A 21,381-nucleotide genomic window follows, 5' to 3' on the forward strand; every position below is an offset into this window, starting at 1 on the left:
AATAATCCACGAATATGGCTGCACGTTGACGCACGGTCGCATTTGTGCAACCACCCGTGTCTCCCGAAGACCGTCTGTCGCGCGTCTTCGACGAAAAGCGCAGGCGAGTACTTCTCCACTGATTTCCGCGACCACTTCACGACCGCCTTCGGCCGCCTCATGTCCGTCCGGCACGATCGACGGAGCGCCGCACCAGCGCCTCGTACACGCCACCATAGCACTCCTACCCCTCGGAATCAGCAAAACTCGGACGTTTTCGACCACGACAGACAGAACCTGCCGGCCCGTTGAACGCTTGAACGACATCGCAGCGTCAAGTCGCACACTCACGTTCCGTCACCCTCTGCCACATGATCCTTCATTCACCGGCTTCACAACCCACGCGGTAGACGTTTCGCACGCATTCCCGGGTCTGCCTTTCACGGCAGGACCTTCGTCGACCTCGGTGCGGTGTTCCGCCACGTCGGAACTTGCAAGGCATATGTTGAGCGTGCTGAAGCAGCCAAAGGCACCACCTTTTTGCCGATGATTGTGGGCGTCGTTGCAGAGGCGTTGCTTGGGCAGCCGGCGTAGAAGCCATGTTGGATGGGTGACGTATTCACATTTTGCACAGTCATTTTTTTTTTTTTCCTTCCTTCCAGACTTTGGTGCTCGAGTTGGACATGTACACTATGCATCAGTTTTTAAAACAAATGCTGTAGCATCCCTCGCGACATGCCTGATAATGTTCGCCAGCAAGCATTTGGTGTGACGTCATGGGCGCATAGAGAGTACGCATGCAAGCAAGCACGCGTGGCTTCGACCTCTGGGAAAAAGAAGGTTTCAGTTTTAACATGTTTGTAAGCGAAACTAGAAACTTCAAGCGGACTGGGGATAAAAGCAATGCCGTGAAGCCAGCGCTGCCGCTGTCGGTGCACAATGCTGGTTGTGCATGGGTGGACGTCGGAATTGCTTTGCTACTGTTTGCCCGGCTTTTGGCCAGAACTAAGTACGAGGTGTGAAAGAATGGATTTTAATTACGTGCTAATGAATTGCATCGCTTCTCGGCCTTTTGGCTAAGATCAAAGTGTAGTCCTACCTCTCGGGACTACATTTTTGGCCTTTGGGCCGGGGTTGGATGCCCCCCCTTGAGGGGGGACAACCCTTTTCACTCTTTTTTTTCTTTCTCCTCTCGCTTCTCTTTTCCCGCTTCCTTCTTACGCTTGCGGTGCATCCAAACCGGGCTCCCTCGGGAGCTGACTGGGCAGTTGCACCGCAACTTATACGTTCTTCCCCTGTCCTGAGGTTAGGGCGTGGGTCTGAACCCACCCCTGACCGCCTGGCCTCTCCAGCAGGACTGTCTGGGGTCTTTGGACCCGCGAAGGTGTTATGCCTGCGGGATCCACTTGCGGCCTCTCTTCGGGGTGCGGCAGCAGGGGAGTGACGCTCCGCGGTGGGCAAAAGGCTCACCCCGCTATCACCGCTGTATTGAGCTATAAGCTCTGGGGTCGCTTGCTTAGCTGGCGGGTGGTCGCCCAAGGCGGCCTTCCCGACTAAGCCCAGGGTACCCCGGCCCTGGGTGGACGTGCAGCCCAGCCCCTGCTCTGCCGGCCTGCTCCAATGCAGCTCCACCATGGCTCTAAGCCATGGCGACTGGCCAAGCCCTTTGGTGAGAAAGGGTGGACGCTGGGGCAGCCGGTAGGGCGCCGCACCCTTGGTCAGGCCCGGTGGTCCCGGAGGTCCGGGCGGCCTTTGATCGGGCCAGCAAGGCCGAGACTTCTACTTCCTCTCTTGTGTGCTGCCTCTTTTGACAACCTCACTCTGTTCTTATCAGCTTAATATCTGATACGGATCCTATTTGGATCCAAGATATTAAACTTATTTTTGTGATGCGGCGGAGTGCTTGAAGCTTGCTTCACCTCCGCCACGGGTTGGCCCGGTATTGCACTACCTCCGGGATCGGCCCACTCACCCCCTGCGGGGTGAGTTCGACAATAAATTCAATGATAGAAGGAGTGTTCGGATTTACCCATGATACCGGGGTAAACGGCTTGGGTGCGTCGAGTGTCCGAGACGGTGGCGGCACGCCGCCCCGGCTGACGCGGTATTCGCGTGCAGGGAGTGCGCTAGCTGTGTTTACACTTACGATTGCTCTGGGAAAATAAATGTTTCCGTGTGTATTTCATATATGGAGGGTCTCTTTTATTTTGTTATGTTCACACGTACATACTCAAGTTTCTTATTTTTTTTTAACGTTCCTACTCATATTAATAAAACTATTGAGGAAATTATCATTACTGTTTCGGAGGAAAGCTAGAAGTGTGTATACGATGTGTATGCATGTGCGATGTGTATGTATGTATGTGTGTAGAAGTGTGTATGTATGTGCCAAGCTATTTCCGCTTTTCGAATTCACCCGTTTCGCAACGAAAAATAAAAAAAGCCTCTAGAAAATGGGGTTTGGTTGGTGTTTCTGTTTACAGTTGCAGTGGCAAGCGAAGGCATTTTTATTTCACATCTTCACGCGGCGTCTGAACCTGAAGACGCGTGCTCTCGCCACGTCTACGCATCTACACTATTCCCCATCACAAATTAAAATCGCAAAGAACGCCACAGGACCCACTCCGCACACACCTGCTGTACGGTGGAGCGGCAAAGCCCCGATGTGCTTTTCCTATGTCCACTGACCTTTGGGGTTTGACGTCCCAAAACCACCATATGATTATGGGAAAATTTCGACCACCTGGGGTTCTTTCACGTGCACCCTAATCTGAGCACAGGGAAATGCAGCCGCCGCGGCCGGGATTCGATCCCACCACCTGCGGGTCAGCAGCCGAGTACCTTACGGCCATCAGACCACCACGGCGGGCATCGCCTTGTTGATCAAACACTTCATTTCTGAACACCATCTCATACCAGCTCATCCACCGTTGGCTCTCGTTAATTACAACGAACATCCTCGCACGCTCACCTCAATGGAATTGCCAGTTGCTGGAAGTTCCAAGAAAATTGCGCACTAGACGTTCGGACGCACCACGCACGTACCTGAAGCGACGTGGACCCCAGGACGCGTGAGATCACGCCCCGGGCGCGCTTTGCCTCCGTACCCACTCGTCACTCCTCACAGCTTCACTAAGCCGAGTATGTAGAAGTCGAAGAAGCAGAACAACAAACCAGCCAATCCCCCACAGTGGGTGTGAGCCACAAGTGAAGGTCAACAAAAACAAGCAACACCAGCGAGCGCAGTGACGAAGCTATCGTAATGGGGCGAAATAATCCACGAATATGGCTGCACGTTGACGCACGGTCGCATTTGTGCAACCACCCGTGTCTCCCGAAGACCGTCTGTCGCGCGTCTTCGACGAAAAGCGCAGGCGAGTACTTCTCCACTGATTTCCGCGACCACTTCACGACCGCCTTCGGCCGCCTCATGTCCGTCCGGCACGATCGACGGAGCGCCGCACCAGCGCCTCGTACACGCCACCATAGCACTCCTACCCCTCGGAATCAGCAAAACTCGGACGTTTTCGACCACGACAGACAGAACCTGCCGGCCCGTTGAACGCTTGAACGACATCGCAGCGTCAAGTCGCACACTCACGTTCCGTCACCCTCTGCCACATGATCCTTCATTCACCGGCTTCACAACCCACGCGGTAGACGTTTCGCACGCATTCCCGGGTCTGCCTTTCACGGCAGGACCTTCGTCGACCTCGGTGCGGTGTTCCGCCACGTCGGAACTTGCAAGGCATATGTTGAGCGTGCTGAAGCAGCCAAAGGCACCACCTTTTTGCCGATGATTGTGGGCGTCGTTGCAGAGGCGTTGCTTGGGCAGCCGGCGTAGAAGCCATGTTGGATGGGTGACGTATTCACATTTTGCACAGTCATTTTTTTTTTTTTTTTTTCCTTCCTTCCAGACTTTGGTGCTCGAGTTGGACATGTACACTATGCATCAGTTTTTAAAACAAATGCTGTAGCATCCCTCGCGACATGCCTGATAATGTTCGCCAGCAAGCATTTGGTGTGACGTCATGGGCGCATAGAGAGTACGCATGCAAGCAAGCACGCGTGGCTTCGACCTCTGGGAAAAAGAAGGTTTCAGTTTTAACATGTTTGTAAGCGAAACTAGAAACTTCAAGCGGACTGGGGATAAAAGCAATGCCGTGAAGCCAGCGCTGCCGCTGTCGGTGCACAATGCTGGTTGTGCATGGGTGGACGTCGGAATTGCTTTGCTACTGTTTGCCCGGCTTTTGGCCAGAACTAAGTACGAGGTGTGAAAGAATGGATTTTAATTACGTGCTAATGAATTGCATCGCTTCTCGGCCTTTTGGCTAAGATCAAAGTGTAGTCCTACCTCTCGGGACTACATTTTTGGCCTTTGGGCCGGGGTTGGATGCCCCCCCTTGAGGGGGGACAACCCTTTTCACTCTTTTTTTTCTTTCTCCTCTCGCTTCTCTTTTCCCGCTTCCTTCTTACGCTTGCGGTGCATCCAAACCGGGCTCCCTCGGGAGCTGACTGGGCAGTTGCACCGCAACTTATACGTTCTTCCCCTGTCCTGAGGTTAGGGCGTGGGTCTGAACCCACCCCTGACCGCCTGGCCTCTCCAGCAGGACTGTCTGGGGTCTTTGGACCCGCGAAGGTGTTATGCCTGCGGGATCCACTTGCGGCCTCTCTTCGGGGTGCGGCAGCAGGGGAGTGACGCTCCGCGGTGGGCAAAAGGCTCACCCCGCTATCACCGCTGTATTGAGCTATAAGCTCTGGGGTCGCTTGCTTAGCTGGCGGGTGGTCGCCCAAGACGGCCTTCCCGACTAAGCCCAGGGTACCCCGGCCCTGGGTGGACGTGCAGCCCAGCCCCTGCTCTGCCGGCCTGCTCCAATGCAGCTCCACCATGGCTCTAAGCCATGGCGACTGGCCAAGCCCTTTGGTGAGAAAGGGTGGACGCTGGGGCAGCCGGTAGGGCGCCGCACCCTTGGTCAGGCCCGGTGGTCCCGGAGGTCCGGGCGGCCTTTGATCGGGCCAGCAAGGCCGAGACTTCTACTTCCTCTCTTGTGTGCTGCCTCTTTTGACAACCTCACTCTGTTCTTATCAGCTTAATATCTGATACGGATCCTATTTGGATCCAAGATATTAAACTTATTTTTGTGATGCGGCGGAGTGCTTGAAGCTTGCTTCACCTCCGCCACGGGTTGGCCCGGTATTGCACTACCTCCGGGATCGGCCCACTCACCCCCTGCGGGGTGAGTTCGACAATAAATTCAATGATAGAAGGAGTGTTCGGATTTACCCATGATACCGGGGTAAACGGCTTGGGTGCGTCGAGTGTCCGAGACGGTGGCGGCACGCCGCCCCGGCTGACGCGGTATTCGCGTGCAGGGAGTGCGCTAGCTGTGTTTACACTTACGATTGCTCTGGGAAAATAAATGTTTCCGTGTGTATTTCATATATGGAGGGTCTCTTTTATTTTGTTATGTTCACACGTACATACTCAAGTTTCTTATTTTTTTTAACGTTCCTACTCATATTAATAAAACTATTGAGGAAATTATCATTACTGTTTCGGAGGAAAGCTAGAAGTGTGTATACGATGTGTATGCATGTGCGATGTGTATGTATGTATGTGTGTAGAAGTGTGTATGTATGTGCCAAGCTATTTCCGCTTTTCGAATTCACCCGTTTCGCAACGAAAAATAAAAAAAGCCTCTAGAAAATGGGGTTTGGTTGGTGTTTCTGTTTACAGTTGCAGTGGCAAGCGAAGGCATTTTTATTTCACATGTTCACGCGGCGTCTGAACCTGAAGACGCGTGCTCTCGCCACGTCTGCGCATCTACACTATTCCCCATCACAAATTAAAATCGCAAAGAACGCCACAGGACCCACTCCGCACACACCTGCTGTACGGTGGAGCGGCAAAGCCCCGATGTGCTTTTCCTATGTCCACTGACCTTTGGGGTTTGACGTCCCAAAACCACCATATGATTATGGGAAAATTTCGACCACCTGGGGTTCTTTCACGTGCACCCTAATCTGAGCACAGGGAAATGCAGCCGCCGCGGCCGGGATTCGATCCCACCACCTGCGGGTCAGCAGCCGAGTACCTTACGGCCATCAGACCACCACGGCGGGCATCGCCTTGTTGATCAAACACTTCATTTCTGAACACCATCTCATACCAGCTCATCCACCGTTGGCTCTCGTTAATTACAACGAACATCCTCGCACGCTCACCTCAATGGAATTGCCAGTTGCAGGACCGCATCAACTGCAGGACTGCAGAAACTGCAGGACCGCATCAACGTCGTGGCGGCTCTCGCGGGCCAGCTGGGACTTCGGCTGAACCCCAAGAAGTGCAGAAGCCTGCACCTCTCTGGTAGGACTCCCGTAGGCACTAGGGACACGAAATTCTTCGTCGACGGAGAAGAGATCCCTCGCATCAGTGACTACGAGAGTCAATCTTTTCTAGGACGCCCCGTCGGGTTCAGCCTTCTCCAAGACCGCTCTAAGGTCGATGAGGCGATCTCCGTCGGCCGCACCCTGCTCGAGTCCATGCTTGCCCCATGGCAGCGAATTGATGCACTGAAAACTTTTGTCTTTCCAGCACTCAACTTCGCCATGCGGTGCGGACAAGTGGGCAAGGCGGAATGGGCCCGCCTAGACGACGCACTCCGGCCCCTGATAAAGAAAACTCTTTATCTTCCAGGTAACGCTGCAAACAACTACCTCTACGGCAGCGCAGCGGCCGGAGCAGCTGGAATCCCCCTCGCCGCAGACACAAGTGACGCCTGCCGCGTGGACAACGCCTTCAAGCTTCTGACCTCAGCCGATCTCGAGGTCCGGGAACTTGCCTTCGAAGCGCTAACCAAAATTGTCTCCAAGCGCATTCGCAGGCAGGCCACCAACGAGGAGCTCGCCTGCTACCTCAGCGGCGAAACGGAGGGCATTTTCCAGGCACGGCCGACACAACTGCAGTCCGTCTGGACCGAGGCTCGGAAGGCTTCCCGCAGGCTACACGTCACCTGGGAAATCTTCGAGGACGGGGGGACCAGCATCACGTGTGACGGAGAGGAAACTCTCACGTCAAAGAAACGACGAAAAGTGGTGAAAACGCTGCGTGTCCGAATGATGCGGGCACGCGATCGCTTCCTTCAAGAAATGCCCAATCAAGGGAAGGCAATGGAATGCGTCGCCGCAGACCCGAGCAGCTCCCACTTCATGCGCTCCGGCAAATTCACCCGCTTTTGCGACTGGCGCTTCATTCACAGGGCACGCCTGAACCTCCTACCTGTGAATGGAGCCAACCCATGGACCACCTCCGCCGACAAACGGTGCCGTGTGTGCGGTTACGCAGTGGAAACGCTGCCACACGTCCTGGGTCACTGCATGCGCCACAGCATGGCCTACACCAGTCGTCACAACAAGATTGTGGCGAGGGTGAAACAAGCCGCCAGCAAGAAGTTCACGGTCACGCATGAGAACAGAGCGGTTGGTACCACCAACCTTCGCCCCGACCTCGTTCTCGCCAGGGGGGAAGAGGCGATCATCGTCGACGTGACCTGCCCCTTTGACAACCGGCTCAAAGCACTCGAGGCAGCCCGACTGGAAAAGGAACGAAAATACGAACCAGTTCGGGACTTCTTGCTCCGCCGCTACCAGAGAGTCACGATCGAAGCAGTCGTCGTCGGCATGCTTGGCTCCTGGGACCCGGCAAATGACAGAGTTTTTAAAAAACTCTGCAGCCGGAGATATCTCCGGTTACTTAAGAAGCTTGCAGTGAGCGAGACCATTGCAGCTTCTCGGGAAGTGTACTGCGCACACGTGGCCATAAAGTGACTGTCACTCGCTGGGCCACGTGCTGACAAAGTCACCCTCCCAAAGACATCGCAAAAATAAGAGGTGATACTACACGACACACGCCCCTTTCACTTTTTCTCCCCTGCTATTTCCTATTTTCACCTTCTCTATACACAGTTCACGATACACCACCTTCTTCCTTTCTGGTTGAAGGAACAAAAAATGAGAACAAGTTTTTCCTTTTCGGTCAGAAATGTTCCTAACATTTTTGAAAACCTCTGTTCTTATCAGCTTAATATCTGATACGGATCCTATTTGGATCCAAGATATTAAACTTATTTTTGTGATGCGGCGGAGTGCTTGAAGCTTGCTTCACCTCCGCCACGGGTTGGCCCGGTATTGCACTACCTCCGGGATCGGCCCACTCACCCCCTGCGGGGTGAGTTCGACAATAAATTCAATGATAGAAGGAGTGTTCGGATTTACCCATGATACCGGGGTAAACGGCTTGGGTGCGTCGAGTGTCCGAGACGGTGGCGGCACGCCGCCCCGGCTGACGCGGTATTCGCGTGCAGGGAGTGCGCTAGCTGTGTTTACACTTACGATTGCTCTGGGAAAATAAATGTTTCCGTGTGTATTTCATATATGGAGGGTCTCTTTTATTTTGTTATGTTCACACGTACATACTCAAGTTTCTTATTTTTTTTAACGTTCCTACTCATATTAATAAAACTATTGAGGAAATTATCATTACTGTTTCGGAGGAAAGCTAGAAGTGTGTATACGATGTGTATGCATGTGCGATGTGTATGTATGTATGTGTGTAGAAGTGTGTATGTATGTGCCAAGCTATTTCCGCTTTTCGAATTCACCCGTTTCGCAACGAAAAATAAAAAAAGCCTCTAGAAAATGGGGTTTGGTTGGTGTTTCTGTTTACAGTTGCAGTGGCAAGCGAAGGCATTTTTATTTCACATCTTCACGCGGCGTCTGAACCTGAAGACGCGTGCTCTCGCCACGTCTACGCATCTACACTATTCCCCATCACAAATTAAAATCGCAAAGAACGCCACAGGACCCACTCCGCACACACCTGCTGTACGGTGGAGCGGCAAAGCCCCGATGTGCTTTTCCTATGTCCACTGACCTTTGGGGTTTGACGTCCCAAAACCACCATATGATTATGGGAAAATTTCGACCACCTGGGGTTCTTTCACGTGCACCCTAATCTGAGCACAGGGAAATGCAGCCGCCGCGGCCGGGATTCGATCCCACCACCTGCGGGTCAGCAGCCGAGTACCTTACGGCCATCAGACCACCACGGCGGGCATCGCCTTGTTGATCAAACACTTCATTTCTGAACACCATCTCATACCAGCTCATCCACCGTTGGCTCTCGTTAATTACAACGAACATCCTCGCACGCTCACCTCAATGGAATTGCCAGTTGCTGGAAGTTCCAAGAAAATTGCGCACTAGACGTTCGGACGCACCACGCACGTACCTGAAGCGACGTGGACCCCAGGACGCGTGAGATCACGCCCCGGGCGCGCTTTGCCTCCGTACCCACTCGTCACTCCTCACAGCTTCACTAAGCCGAGTATGTAGAAGTCGAAGAAGCAGAACAACAAACCAGCCAATCCCCCACAGTGGGTGTGAGCCACAAGTGAAGGTCAACAAAAACAAGCAACACCAGCGAGCGCAGTGACGAAGCTATCGTAATGGGGCGAAATAATCCACGAATATGGCTGCACGTTGACGCACGGTCGCATTTGTGCAACCACCCGTGTCTCCCGAAGACCGTCTGTCGCGCGTCTTCGACGAAAAGCGCAGGCGAGTACTTCTCCACTGATTTCCGCGACCACTTCACGACCGCCTTCGGCCGCCTCATGTCCGTCCGGCACGATCGACGGAGCGCCGCACCAGCGCCTCGTACACGCCACCATAGCACTCCTACCCCTCGGAATCAGCAAAACTCGGACGTTTTCGACCACGACAGACAGAACCTGCCGGCCCGTTGAACGCTTGAACGACATCGCAGCGTCAAGTCGCACACTCACGTTCCGTCACCCTCTGCCACATGATCCTTCATTCACCGGCTTCACAACCCACGCGGTAGACGTTTCGCACGCATTCCCGGGTCTGCCTTTCACGGCAGGACCTTCGTCGACCTCGGTGCGGTGTTCCGCCACGTCGGAACTTGCAAGGCATATGTTGAGCGTGCTGAAGCAGCCAAAGGCACCACCTTTTTGCCGATGATTGTGGGCGTCGTTGCAGAGGCGTTGCTTGGGCAGCCGGCGTAGAAGCCATGTTGGATGGGTGACGTATTCACATTTTGCACAGTCATTTTTTTTTTTTTTTCCTTCCTTCCAGACTTTGGTGCTCGAGTTGGACATGTACACTATGCATCAGTTTTTAAAACAAATGCTGTAGCATCCCTCGCGACATGCCTGATAATGTTCGCCAGCAAGCATTTGGTGTGACGTCATGGGCGCATAGAGAGTACGCATGCAAGCAAGCACGCGTGGCTTCGACCTCTGGGAAAAAGAAGGTTTCAGTTTTAACATGTTTGTAAGCGAAACTAGAAACTTCAAGCGGACTGGGGATAAAAGCAATGCCGTGAAGCCAGCGCTGCCGCTGTCGGTGCACAATGCTGGTTGTGCATGGGTGGACGTCGGAATTGCTTTGCTACTGTTTGCCCGGCTTTTGGCCAGAACTAAGTACGAGGTGTGAAAGAATGGATTTTAATTACGTGCTAATGAATTGCATCGCTTCTCGGCCTTTTGGCTAAGATCAAAGTGTAGTCCTACCTCTCGGGACTACATTTTTGGCCTTTGGGCCGGGGTTGGATGCCCCCCCTTGAGGGGGGACAACCCTTTTCACTCTTTTTTTTCTTTCTCCTCTCGCTTCTCTTTTCCCGCTTCCTTCTTACGCTTGCGGTGCATCCAAACCGGGCTCCCTCGGGAGCTGACTGGGCAGTTGCACCGCAACTTATACGTTCTTCCCCTGTCCTGAGGTTAGGGCGTGGGTCTGAACCCACCCCTGACCGCCTGGCCTCTCCAGCAGGACTGTCTGGGGTCTTTGGACCCGCGAAGGTGTTATGCCTGCGGGATCCACTTGCGGCCTCTCTTCGGGGTGCGGCAGCAGGGGAGTGACGCTCCGCGGTGGGCAAAAGGCTCACCCCGCTATCACCGCTGTATTGAGCTATAAGCTCTGGGGTCGCTTGCTTAGCTGGCGGGTGGTCGCCCAAGGCGGCCTTCCCGACTAAGCCCAGGGTACCCCGGCCCTGGGTGGACGTGCAGCCCAGCCCCTGCTCTGCCGGCCTGCTCCAATGCAGCTCCACCATGGCTCTAAGCCATGGCGACTGGCCAAGCCCTTTGGTGAGAAAGGGTGGACGCTGGGGCAGCCGGTAGGGCGCCGCACCCTTGGTCAGGCCCGGTGGTCCCGGAGGTCCGGGCGGCCTTTGATCGGGCCAGCAAGGCCGAGACTTCTACTTCCTCTCTTGTGTGCTGCCTCTTTTGACAACCTCACTCTGTTCTTATCAGCTTAATATCTGATACGGATCCTATTTGGATCCAAGATATTAAACTTATTTTTGTGATGCGGCGGAGTGCTTGAAGCTTGCTTCACCTCCGCCACGGGTTGGCCCGGTATTGCACTACCTCCGGGATCGGCCCACTCACCCCCTGCGGGGTGAGTTCGACAATAAATTCAATGATAGAAGGAGTGTTCGGATTTACCCATGATACCGGGGTAAACGGCTTGGGTGCGTCGAGTGTCCGAGACGGTGGCGGCACGCCGCCCCGGCTGACGCGGTATTCGCGTGCAGGGAGTGCGCTAGCTGTGTTTACACTTACGATTGCTCTGGGAAAATAAATGTTTCCGTGTGTATTTCATATATGGAGGGTCTCTTTTATTTTGTTATGTTCACACGTACATACTCAAGTTTCTTATTTTTTTTAACGTTCCTACTCATATTAATAAAACTATTGAGGAAATTATCATTACTGTTTCGGAGGAAAGCTAGAAGTGTGTATACGATGTGTATGCATGTGCGATGTGTATGTATGTATGTGTGTAGAAGTGTGTATGTATGTGCCAAGCTATTTCCGCTTTTCGAATTCACCCGTTTCGCAACGAAAAATAAAAAAAGCCTCTAGAAAATGGGGTTTGGTTGGTGTTTCTGTTTACAGTTGCAGTGGCAAGCGAAGGCATTTTTATTTCACATCTTCACGCGGCGTCTGAACCTGAAGACGCGTGCTCTCGCCACGTCTACGCATCTACACTATTCCCCATCACAAATTAAAATCGCAAAGAACGCCACAGGACCCACTCCGCACACACCTGCTGTACGGTGGAGCGGCAAAGCCCCGATGTGCTTTTCCTATGTCCACTGACCTTTGGGGTTTGACGTCCCAAAACCACCATATGATTATGGGAAAATTTCGACCACCTGGGGTTCTTTCACGTGCACCCTAATCTGAGCACAGGGAAATGCAGCCGCCGCGGCCGGGATTCGATCCCACCACCTGCGGGTCAGCAGCCGAGTACCTTACGGCCATCAGACCACCACGGCGGGCATCGCCTTGTTGATCAAACACTTCATTTCTGAACACCATCTCATACCAGCTCATCCACCGTTGGCTCTCGTTAATTACAACGAACATCCTCGCACGCTCACCTCAATGGAATTGCCAGTTGCTGGAAGTTCCAAGAAAATTGCGCACTAGACGTTCGGACGCACCACGCACGTACCTGAAGCGACGTGGACCCCAGGACGCGTGAGATCACGCCCCGGGCGCGCTTTGCCTCCGTACCCACTCGTCACTCCTCACAGCTTCACTAAGCCGAGTATGTAGAAGTCGAAGAAGCAGAACAACAAACCAGCCAATCCCCCACAGTGGGTGTGAGCCACAAGTGAAGGTCAACAAAAACAAGCAACACCAGCGAGCGCAGTGACGAAGCTATCGTAATGGGGCGAAATAATCCACGAATATGGCTGCACGTTGACGCACGGTCGCATTTGTGCAACCACCCGTGTCTCCCGAAGACCGTCTGTCGCGCGTCTTCGACGAAAAGCGCAGGCGAGTACTTCTCCACTGATTTCCGCGACCACTTCACGACCGCCTTCGGCCGCCTCATGTCCGTCCGGCACGATCGACGGAGCGCCGCACCAGCGCCTCGTACACGCCACCATAGCACTCCTACCCCTCGGAATCAGCAAAACTCGGACGTTTTCGACCACGACAGACAGAACCTGCCGGCCCGTTGAACGCTTGAACGACATCGCAGCGTCAAGTCGCACACTCACGTTCCGTCACCCTCTGCCACATGATCCTTCATTCACCGGCTTCACAACCCACGCGGTAGACGTTTCGCACGCATTCCCGGGTCTGCCTTTCACGGCAGGACCTTCGTCGACCTCGGTGCGGTGTTCCGCCACGTCGGAACTTGCAAGGCATATGTTGAGCGTGCTGAAGCAGCCAAAGGCACCACCTTTTTGCCGATGATTGTGGGCGTCGTTGCAGAGGCGTTGCTTGGGCAGCCGGCGTAGAAGCCATGTTGGATGGGTGACGTATTCACATTTTGCACAGTCATTTTTTTTTTTTTTTTTTTTCCTTCCTTCCAGACTTTGGTGCTCGAGTTGGACATGTACACTATGCATCAGTTTTTAAAACAAATGCTGTAGCATCCCTCGCGACATGCCTGATAATGTTCGCCAGCAAGCATTTGGTGTGACGTCATGGGCGCATAGAGAGTACGCATGCAAGCAAGCACGCGTGGCTTCGACCTCTGGGAAAAAGAAGGTTTCAGTTTTAACATGTTTGTAAGCGAAACTAGAAACTTCAAGCGGACTGGGGATAAAAGCAATGCCGTGAAGCCAGCGCTGCCGCTGTCGGTGCACAATGCTGGTTGTGCATGGGTGGACGTCGGAATTGCTTTGCTACTGTTTGCCCGGCTTTTGGCCAGAACTAAGTACGAGGTGTGAAAGAATGGATTTTAATTACGTGCTAATGAATTGCATCGCTTCTCGGCCTTTTGGCTAAGATCAAAGTGTAGTCCTACCTCTCGGGACTACATTTTTGGCCTTTGGGCCGGGGTTGGATGCCCCCCCTTGAGGGGGGACAACCCTTTTCACTCTTTTTTTTCTTTCTCCTCTCGCTTCTCTTTTCCCGCTTCCTTCTTACGCTTGCGGTGCATCCAAACCGGGCTCCCTCGGGAGCTGACTGGGCAGTTGCACCGCAACTTATACGTTCTTCCCCTGTCCTGAGGTTAGGGCGTGGGTCTGAACCCACCCCTGACCGCCTGGCCTCTCCAGCAGGACTGTCTGGGGTCTTTGGACCCGCGAAGGTGTTATGCCTGCGGGATCCACTTGCGGCCTCTCTTCGGGGTGCGGCAGCAGGGGAGTGACGCTCCGCGGTGGGCAAAAGGCTCACCCCGCTATCACCGCTGTATTGAGCTATAAGCTCTGGGGTCGCTTGCTTAGCTGGCGGGTGGTCGCCCAAGACGGCCTTCCCGACTAAGCCCAGGGTACCCCGGCCCTGGGTGGACGTGCAGCCCAGCCCCTGCTCTGCCGGCCTGCTCCAATGCAGCTCCACCATGGCTCTAAGCCATGGCGACTGGCCAAGCCCTTTGGTGAGAAAGGGTGGACGCTGGGGCAGCCGGTAGGGCGCCGCACCCTTGGTCAGGCCCGGTGGTCCCGGAGGTCCGGGCGGCCTTTGATCGGGCCAGCAAGGCCGAGACTTCTACTTCCTCTCTTGTGTGCTGCCTCTTTTGACAACCTCACTCTGTTCTTATCAGCTTAATATCTGATACGGATCCTATTTGGATCCAAGATATTAAACTTATTTTTGTGATGCGGCGGAGTGCTTGAAGCTTGCTTCACCTCCGCCACGGGTTGGCCCGGTATTGCACTACCTCCGGGATCGGCCCACTCACCCCCTGCGGGGTGAGTTCGACAATAAATTCAATGATAGAAGGAGTGTTCGGATTTACCCATGATACCGGGGTAAACGGCTTGGGTGCGTCGAGTGTCCGAGACGGTGGCGGCACGCCGCCCCGGCTGACGCGGTATTCGCGTGCAGGGAGTGCGCTAGCTGTGTTTACACTTACGATTGCTCTGGGAAAATAAATGTTTCCGTGTGTATTTCATATATGGAGGGTCTCTTTTATTTTGTTATGTTCACACGTACATACTCAAGTTTCTTATTTTTTTAACGTTCCTACTCATATTAATAAAACTATTGAGGAATTATCATTACTGTTTCGGAGGAAAGCTAGAAGTGTGTATACGATGTGTATGCATGTGCGATGTGTATGTATGTATGTGTGTAGAAGTGTGTATGTATGTGCCAAGCTATTTCCGCTTTTCGAATTCACCCGTTTCGCAACGAAAAATAAAAAAAGCCTCTAGAAAATGGGGTTTGGTTGGTGTTTCTGTTTACAGTTGCAGTGGCAAGCGAAGGCATTTTTATTTCACATCTTCACGCGGCGTCTGAACCTGAAGACGCGTGCTCTCGCCACGTCTACGCATCTACACACTATTCCCCATCACAAATTAAAATCGCAAAGAACGCCACAGGACCCACTCCGCACACACCTGCTGTACGGTGGAGCGGCAAAGCCCCGATGTGCTTTTCCTATGTCCACTGACCTTTGGGGTTTGACGTCCCAAAACCACCATATGATTATGGGAAAATTTCGACCACCTGGGGTTCTTTCACGTGCACCCTAATCTGAGCACAGGGAAATGCAGCCGCCGCGGCCGGGATTCGATCCCACCACCTGCGGGTCAGCAGCCGAGTACCTTACGGCCATCAGACCACCACGGCGGGCATCGCCTTGTTGATCAAACACTTCATTTCTGAACACCATCTCATACCAGCTCATCCACCGTTGGCTCTCGTTAATTACAACGAACATCCTCGCACGCTCACCTCAATGGAATTGCCAGTTGCAGGACCGCATCAACTGCAGGACTGCAGAAACTGCAGGACCGCATCAACGTCGTGGCGGCTCTCGCGGGCCAGCTGGGACTTCGGCTGAACCCCAAGAAGTGCAGAAGCCTGCACCTCTCTGGTAGGACTCCCGTAGGCACTAGGGACACGAAATTCTTCGTCGACGGAGAAGAGATCCCTCGCATCAGTGACTACGAGAGTCAATCTTTTCTAGGACGCCCCGTCGGGTTCAGCCTTCTCCAAGACCGCTCTAAGGTCGATGAGGCGATCTCCGTCGGCCGCACCCTGCTCGAGTCCATGCTTGCCCCATGGCAGCGAATTGATGCACTGAAAACTTTTGTCTTTCCAGCACTCAACTTCGCCATGCGGTGCGGACAAGTGGGCAAGGCGGAATGGGCCCGCCTAGACGACGCACTCCGGCCCCTGATAAAGAAAACTCTTTATCTTCCAGGTAACGCTGCAAACAACTACCTCTACGGCAGCGCAGCGGCCGGAGCAGCTGGAATCCCCCTCGCCGCAGACACAAGTGACGCCTGCCGCGTGGACAACGCCTTCAAGCTTCTGACCTCAGCCGATCTCGAGGTCCGGGAACTTGCCTTCGAAGCGCTAACCAAAATTGTCTCCAAGCGCATTCGCAGGCAGGCCACCAACGAGGAGCTCGCCTGCTACCTCAGCGGCGAAACGGAGGGCATTTTCCAGGCACGGCCGACACAACTGCAGTCCGTCTGGACCGAGGCTCGGAAGGCTTCCCGCAGGCTACACGTCACCTGGGAAATCTTCGAGGACGGGGGGACCAGCATCACGTGTGACGGAGAGGAAACTCTCACGTCAAAGAAACGACGAAAAGTGGTGAAAACGCTGCGTGTCCGAATGATGCGGGCACGCGATCGCTTCCTTCAAGAAATGCCCAATCAAGGGAAGGCAATGGAATGCGTCGCCGCAGACCCGAGCAGCTCCCACTTCATGCGCTCCGGCAAATTCACCCGCTTTTGCGACTGGCGCTTCATTCACAGGGCACGCCTGAACCTCCTACCTGTGAATGGAGCCAACCCATGGACCACCTCCGCCGACAAACGGTGCCGTGTGTGCGGTTACGCAGTGGAAACGCTGCCACACGTCCTGGGTCACTGCATGCGCCACAGCATGGCCTACACCAGTCGTCACAACAAGATTGTGGCGAGGGTGAAACAAGCCGCCAGCAAGAAGTTCACGGTCACGCATGAGAACAGAGCGGTTGGTACCACCAACCTTCGCCCCGACCTCGTTCTCGCCAGGGGGGAAGAGGCGATCATCGTCGACGTGACCTGCCCCTTTGACAACCGGCTCAAAGCACTCGAGGCAGCCCGACTGGAAAAGGAACGAAAATACGAACCAGTTCGGGACTTCTTGCTCCGCCGCTACCAGAGAGTCACGATCGAAGCAGTCGTCGTCGGCATGCTTGGCTCCTGGGACCCGGCAAATGACAGAGTTTTTAAAAAACTCTGCAGCCGGAGATATCTCCGGTTACTTAAGAAGCTTGCAGTGAGCGAGACCATTGCAGCTTCTCGGGAAGTGTACTGCGCACACGTGGCCATAAAGTGACTGTCACTCGCTGGGCCACGTGCTGACAAAGTCACCCTCCCAAAGACATCGCAAAAATAAGAGGTGATACTACACGACACACGCCCCTTTCACTTTTTCTCCCCTGCTATTTCCTATTTTTACCTTCTCTATACACAGTTCACGATACACCACCTTCTTCCTTTCTGGTTGAAGGAACAAAAAATGAGAACAAGTTTTTCCTTTTCGGTCAGAAATGTTCCTAACATTTTTGAAAACCTCTGTTCTTATCAGCTTAATATCTGATACGGATCCTATTTGGATCCAAGATATTAAACTTATTTTTGTGATGCGGCGGAGTGCTTGAAGCTTGCTTCACCTCCGCCACGGGTTGGCCCGGTATTGCACTACCTCCGGGATCGGCCCACTCACCCCCTGCGGGGTGAGTTCGACAATAAATTCAATGATAGAAGGAGTGTTCGGATTTACCCATGATACCGGGGTAAACGGCTTGGGTGCGTCGAGTGTCCGAGACGGTGGCGGCACGCCGCCCCGGCTGACGCGGTATTCGCGTGCAGGGAGTGCGCTAGCTGTGTTTACACTTACGATTGCTCTGGGAAAATAAATGTTTCCGTGTGTATTTCATATATGGAGGGTCTCTTTTATTTTGTTATGTTCACACGTACATACTCAAGTTTCTTATTTTTTTTAACGTTCCTACTCATATTAATAAAACTATTGAGGAAATTATCATTACTGTTTCGGAGGAAAGCTAGAAGTGTGTATACGATGTGTATGCATGTGCGATGTGTATGTATGTATGTGTGTAGAAGTGTGTATGTATGTGCCAAGCTATTTCCGCTTTTCGAATTCACCCGTTTCGCAACGAAAAATAAAAAAAGCCTCTAGAAAATGGGGTTTGGTTGGTGTTTCTGTTTACAGTTGCAGTGGCAAGCGAAGGCATTTTTATTTCACATCTTCACGCGGCGTCTGAACCTGAAGACGCGTGCTCTCGCCACGTCTACGCATCTACACTATTCCCCATCACAAATTAAAATCGCAAAGAACGCCACAGGACCCACTCCGCACACACCTGCTGTACGGTGGAGCGGCAAAGCCCCGATGTGCTTTTCCTATGTCCACTGACCTTTGGGGTTTGACGTCCCAAAACCACCATATGATTATGGGAAAATTTCGACCACCTGGGGTTCTTTCACGTGCACCCTAATCTGAGCACAGGGAAATGCAGCCGCCGCGGCCGGGATTCGATCCCACCACCTGCGGGTCAGCAGCCGAGTACCTTACGGCCATCAGACCACCACGGCGGGCATCGCCTTGTTGATCAAACACTTCATTTCTGAACACCATCTCATACCAGCTCATCCACCGTTGGCTCTCGTTAATTACAACGAACATCCTCGCACGCTCACCTCAATGGAATTGCCAGTTGCTGGAAGTTCCAAGAAAATTGCGCACTAGACGTTCGGACGCACCACGCACGTACCTGAAGCGACGTGGACCCCAGGACGCGTGAGATCACGCCCCGGGCGCGCTTTGCCTCCGTACCCACTCGTCACTCCTCACAGCTTCACTAAGCCGAGTATGTAGAAGTCGAAGAAGCAGAACAACAAACCAGCCAATCCCCCACAGTGGGTGTGAGCCACAAGTGAAGGTCAACAAAAACAAGCAACACCAGCGAGCGCAGTGACGAAGCTATCGTAATGGGGCGAAATAATCCACGAATATGGCTGCACGTTGACGCACGGTCGCATTTGTGCAACCACCCGTGTCTCCCGAAGACCGTCTGTCGCGCGTCTTCGACGAAAAGCGCAGGCGAGTACTTCTCCACTGATTTCCGCGACCACTTCACGACCGCCTTCGGCCGCCTCATGTCCGTCCGGCACGATCGACGGAGCGCCGCACCAGCGCCTCGTACACGCCACCATAGCACTCCTACCCCTCGGAATCAGCAAAACTCGGACGTTTTCGACCACGACAGACAGAACCTGCCGGCCCGTTGAACGCTTGAACGACATCGCAGCGTCAAGTCGCACACTCACGTTCCGTCACCCTCTGCCACATGATCCTTCATTCACCGGCTTCACAACCCACGCGGTAGACGTTTCGCACGCATTCCCGGGTCTGCCTTTCACGGCAGGACCTTCGTCGACCTCGGTGCGGTGTTCCGCCACGTCGGAACTTGCAAGGCATATGTTGAGCGTGCTGAAGCAGCCAAAGGCACCACCTTTTTGCCGATGATTGTGGGCGTCGTTGCAGAGGCGTTGCTTGGGCAGCCGGCGTAGAAGCCATGTTGGATGGGTGACGTATTCACATTTTGCACAGTCATTTTTTTTTTTTTTTCCTTCCTTCCAGACTTTGGTGCTCGAGTTGGACATGTACACTATGCATCAGTTTTTAAAACAAATGCTGTAGCATCCCTCGCGACATGCCTGATAATGTTCGCCAGCAAGCATTTGGTGTGACGTCATGGGCGCATAGAGAGTACGCATGCAAGCAAGCACGCGTGGCTTCGACCTCTGGGAAAAAGAAGGTTTCAGTTTTAACATGTTTGTAAGCGAAACTAGAAACTTCAAGCGGACTGGGGATAAAAGCAATGCCGTGAAGCCAGCGCTGCCGCTGTCGGTGCACAATGCTGGTTGTGCATGGGTGGACGTCGGAATTGCTTTGCTACTGTTTGCCCGGCTTTTGGCCAGAACTAAGTACGAGGTGTGAAAGAATGGATTTTAATTACGTGCTAATGAATTGCATCGCTTCTCGGCCTTTTGGCTAAGATCAAAGTGTAGTCCTACCTCTCGGGACTACATTTTTGGCCTTTGGGCCGGGGTTGGATGCCCCCCCTTGAGGGGGGACAACCCTTTTCACTCTTTTTTTTCTTTCTCCTCTCGCTTCTCTTTTCCCGCTTCCTTCTTACGCTTGCGGTGCATCCAAACCGGGCTCCCTCGGGAGCTGACTGGGCAGTTGCACCGCAACTTATACGTTCTTCCCCTGTCCTGAGGTTAGGGCGTGGGTCTGAACCCACCCCTGACCGCCTGGCCTCTCCAGCAGGACTGTCTGGGGTCTTTGGACCCGCGAAGGTGTTATGCCTGCGGGATCCACTTGCGGCCTCTCTTCGGGGTGCGGCAGCAGGGGAGTGACGCTCCGCGGTGGGCAAAAGGCTCACCCCGCTATCACCGCTGTATTGAGCTATAAGCTCTGGGGTCGCTTGCTTAGCTGGCGGGTGGTCGCCCAAGGCGGCCTTCCCGACTAAGCCCAGGGTTCCCCGGCCCTGGGTGGACGTGCAGCCCAGCCCCTGCTCTGCCGGCCTGCTCCAATGCAGCTCCACCATGGCTCTAAGCCATGGCGACTGGCCAAGCCCTTTGGTGAGAAAGGGTGGACGCTGGGGCAGCCGGTAGGGCGCCGCACCCTTGGTCAGGCCCGGTGGTCCCGGAGGTCCGGGCGGCCTTTGATCGGGCCAGCAAGGCCGAGACTTCTACTTCCTCTCTTGTGTGCTGCCTCTTTTGACAACCTCAATCTGTTCTTATCAGCTTAATATCTGATACGGATCCTATTTGGATCCAAGATATTAAACTTATTTTTGTGATGCGGCGGAGTGCTTGAAGCTTGCTTCACCTCCGCCACGGGTTGGCCCGGTATTGCACTACCTCCGGGATCGGCCCACTCACCCCCTGCGGGGTGAGTTCGACAATAAATTCAATGATAGAAGGAGTGTTCGGATTTACCCATGATACCGGGGTAAACGGCTTGGGTGCGTCGAGTGTCCGAGACGGTGGCGGCACGCCGCCCCGGCTGACGCGGTATTCGCGTGCAGGGAGTGCGCTAGCTGTGTTTACACTTACGATTGCTCTGGGAAAATAAATGTTTCCGTGTGTATTTCATATATGGAGGGTCTCTTTTATTTTGTTATGTTCACACGTACATACTCAAGTTTCTTATTTTTTTAACGTTCCTACTCATATTAATAAAACTATTGAGGAAATTATCATTACTGTTTCGGAGGAAAGCTAGAAGTGTGTATACGATGTGTATGCATGTGCGATGTGTATGTATGTATGTGTGTAGAAGTGTGTATGTATGTGCCAAGCTATTTCCGCTTTTCGAA

The 21,381-nt window shown here is 53.6% G+C and overlaps 7 pseudogenes; all 7 read left to right on the forward strand.

Moving 5' to 3' along the window:
* The first annotated feature begins 1,777 nt into the window (after positions 1–1,777).
* Positions 1,778–1,952, forward strand: LOC142766408 (U2 spliceosomal RNA; annotated as a pseudogene).
* A 3,080-nt stretch (positions 1,953–5,032) lies between these two features.
* On the forward strand, positions 5,033–5,207 carry LOC142766409 (U2 spliceosomal RNA; annotated as a pseudogene).
* Positions 5,208–8,018: 2,811 nt separating this feature from the next.
* LOC142766366 (U2 spliceosomal RNA) lies at positions 8,019–8,197 on the forward strand (annotated as a pseudogene).
* Positions 8,198–11,273: 3,076 nt separating this feature from the next.
* Positions 11,274–11,448, forward strand: LOC142766410 (U2 spliceosomal RNA; annotated as a pseudogene).
* Positions 11,449–14,529: 3,081 nt separating this feature from the next.
* LOC142766411 (U2 spliceosomal RNA) lies at positions 14,530–14,704 on the forward strand (annotated as a pseudogene).
* A 2,811-nt stretch (positions 14,705–17,515) lies between these two features.
* LOC142766367 (U2 spliceosomal RNA) lies at positions 17,516–17,694 on the forward strand (annotated as a pseudogene).
* A 3,076-nt stretch (positions 17,695–20,770) lies between these two features.
* LOC142766307 (U2 spliceosomal RNA) lies at positions 20,771–20,945 on the forward strand (annotated as a pseudogene).
* The last annotated feature ends 436 nt before the right edge of the window (positions 20,946–21,381 follow it).

Source organism: Rhipicephalus microplus, chromosome 6, assembly GCF_043290135.1.
Source record: "Rhipicephalus microplus isolate Deutch F79 chromosome 6, USDA_Rmic, whole genome shotgun sequence".
Classification (NCBI taxonomy): Eukaryota; Metazoa; Arthropoda; class Arachnida; order Ixodida; family Ixodidae; genus Rhipicephalus; species Rhipicephalus microplus.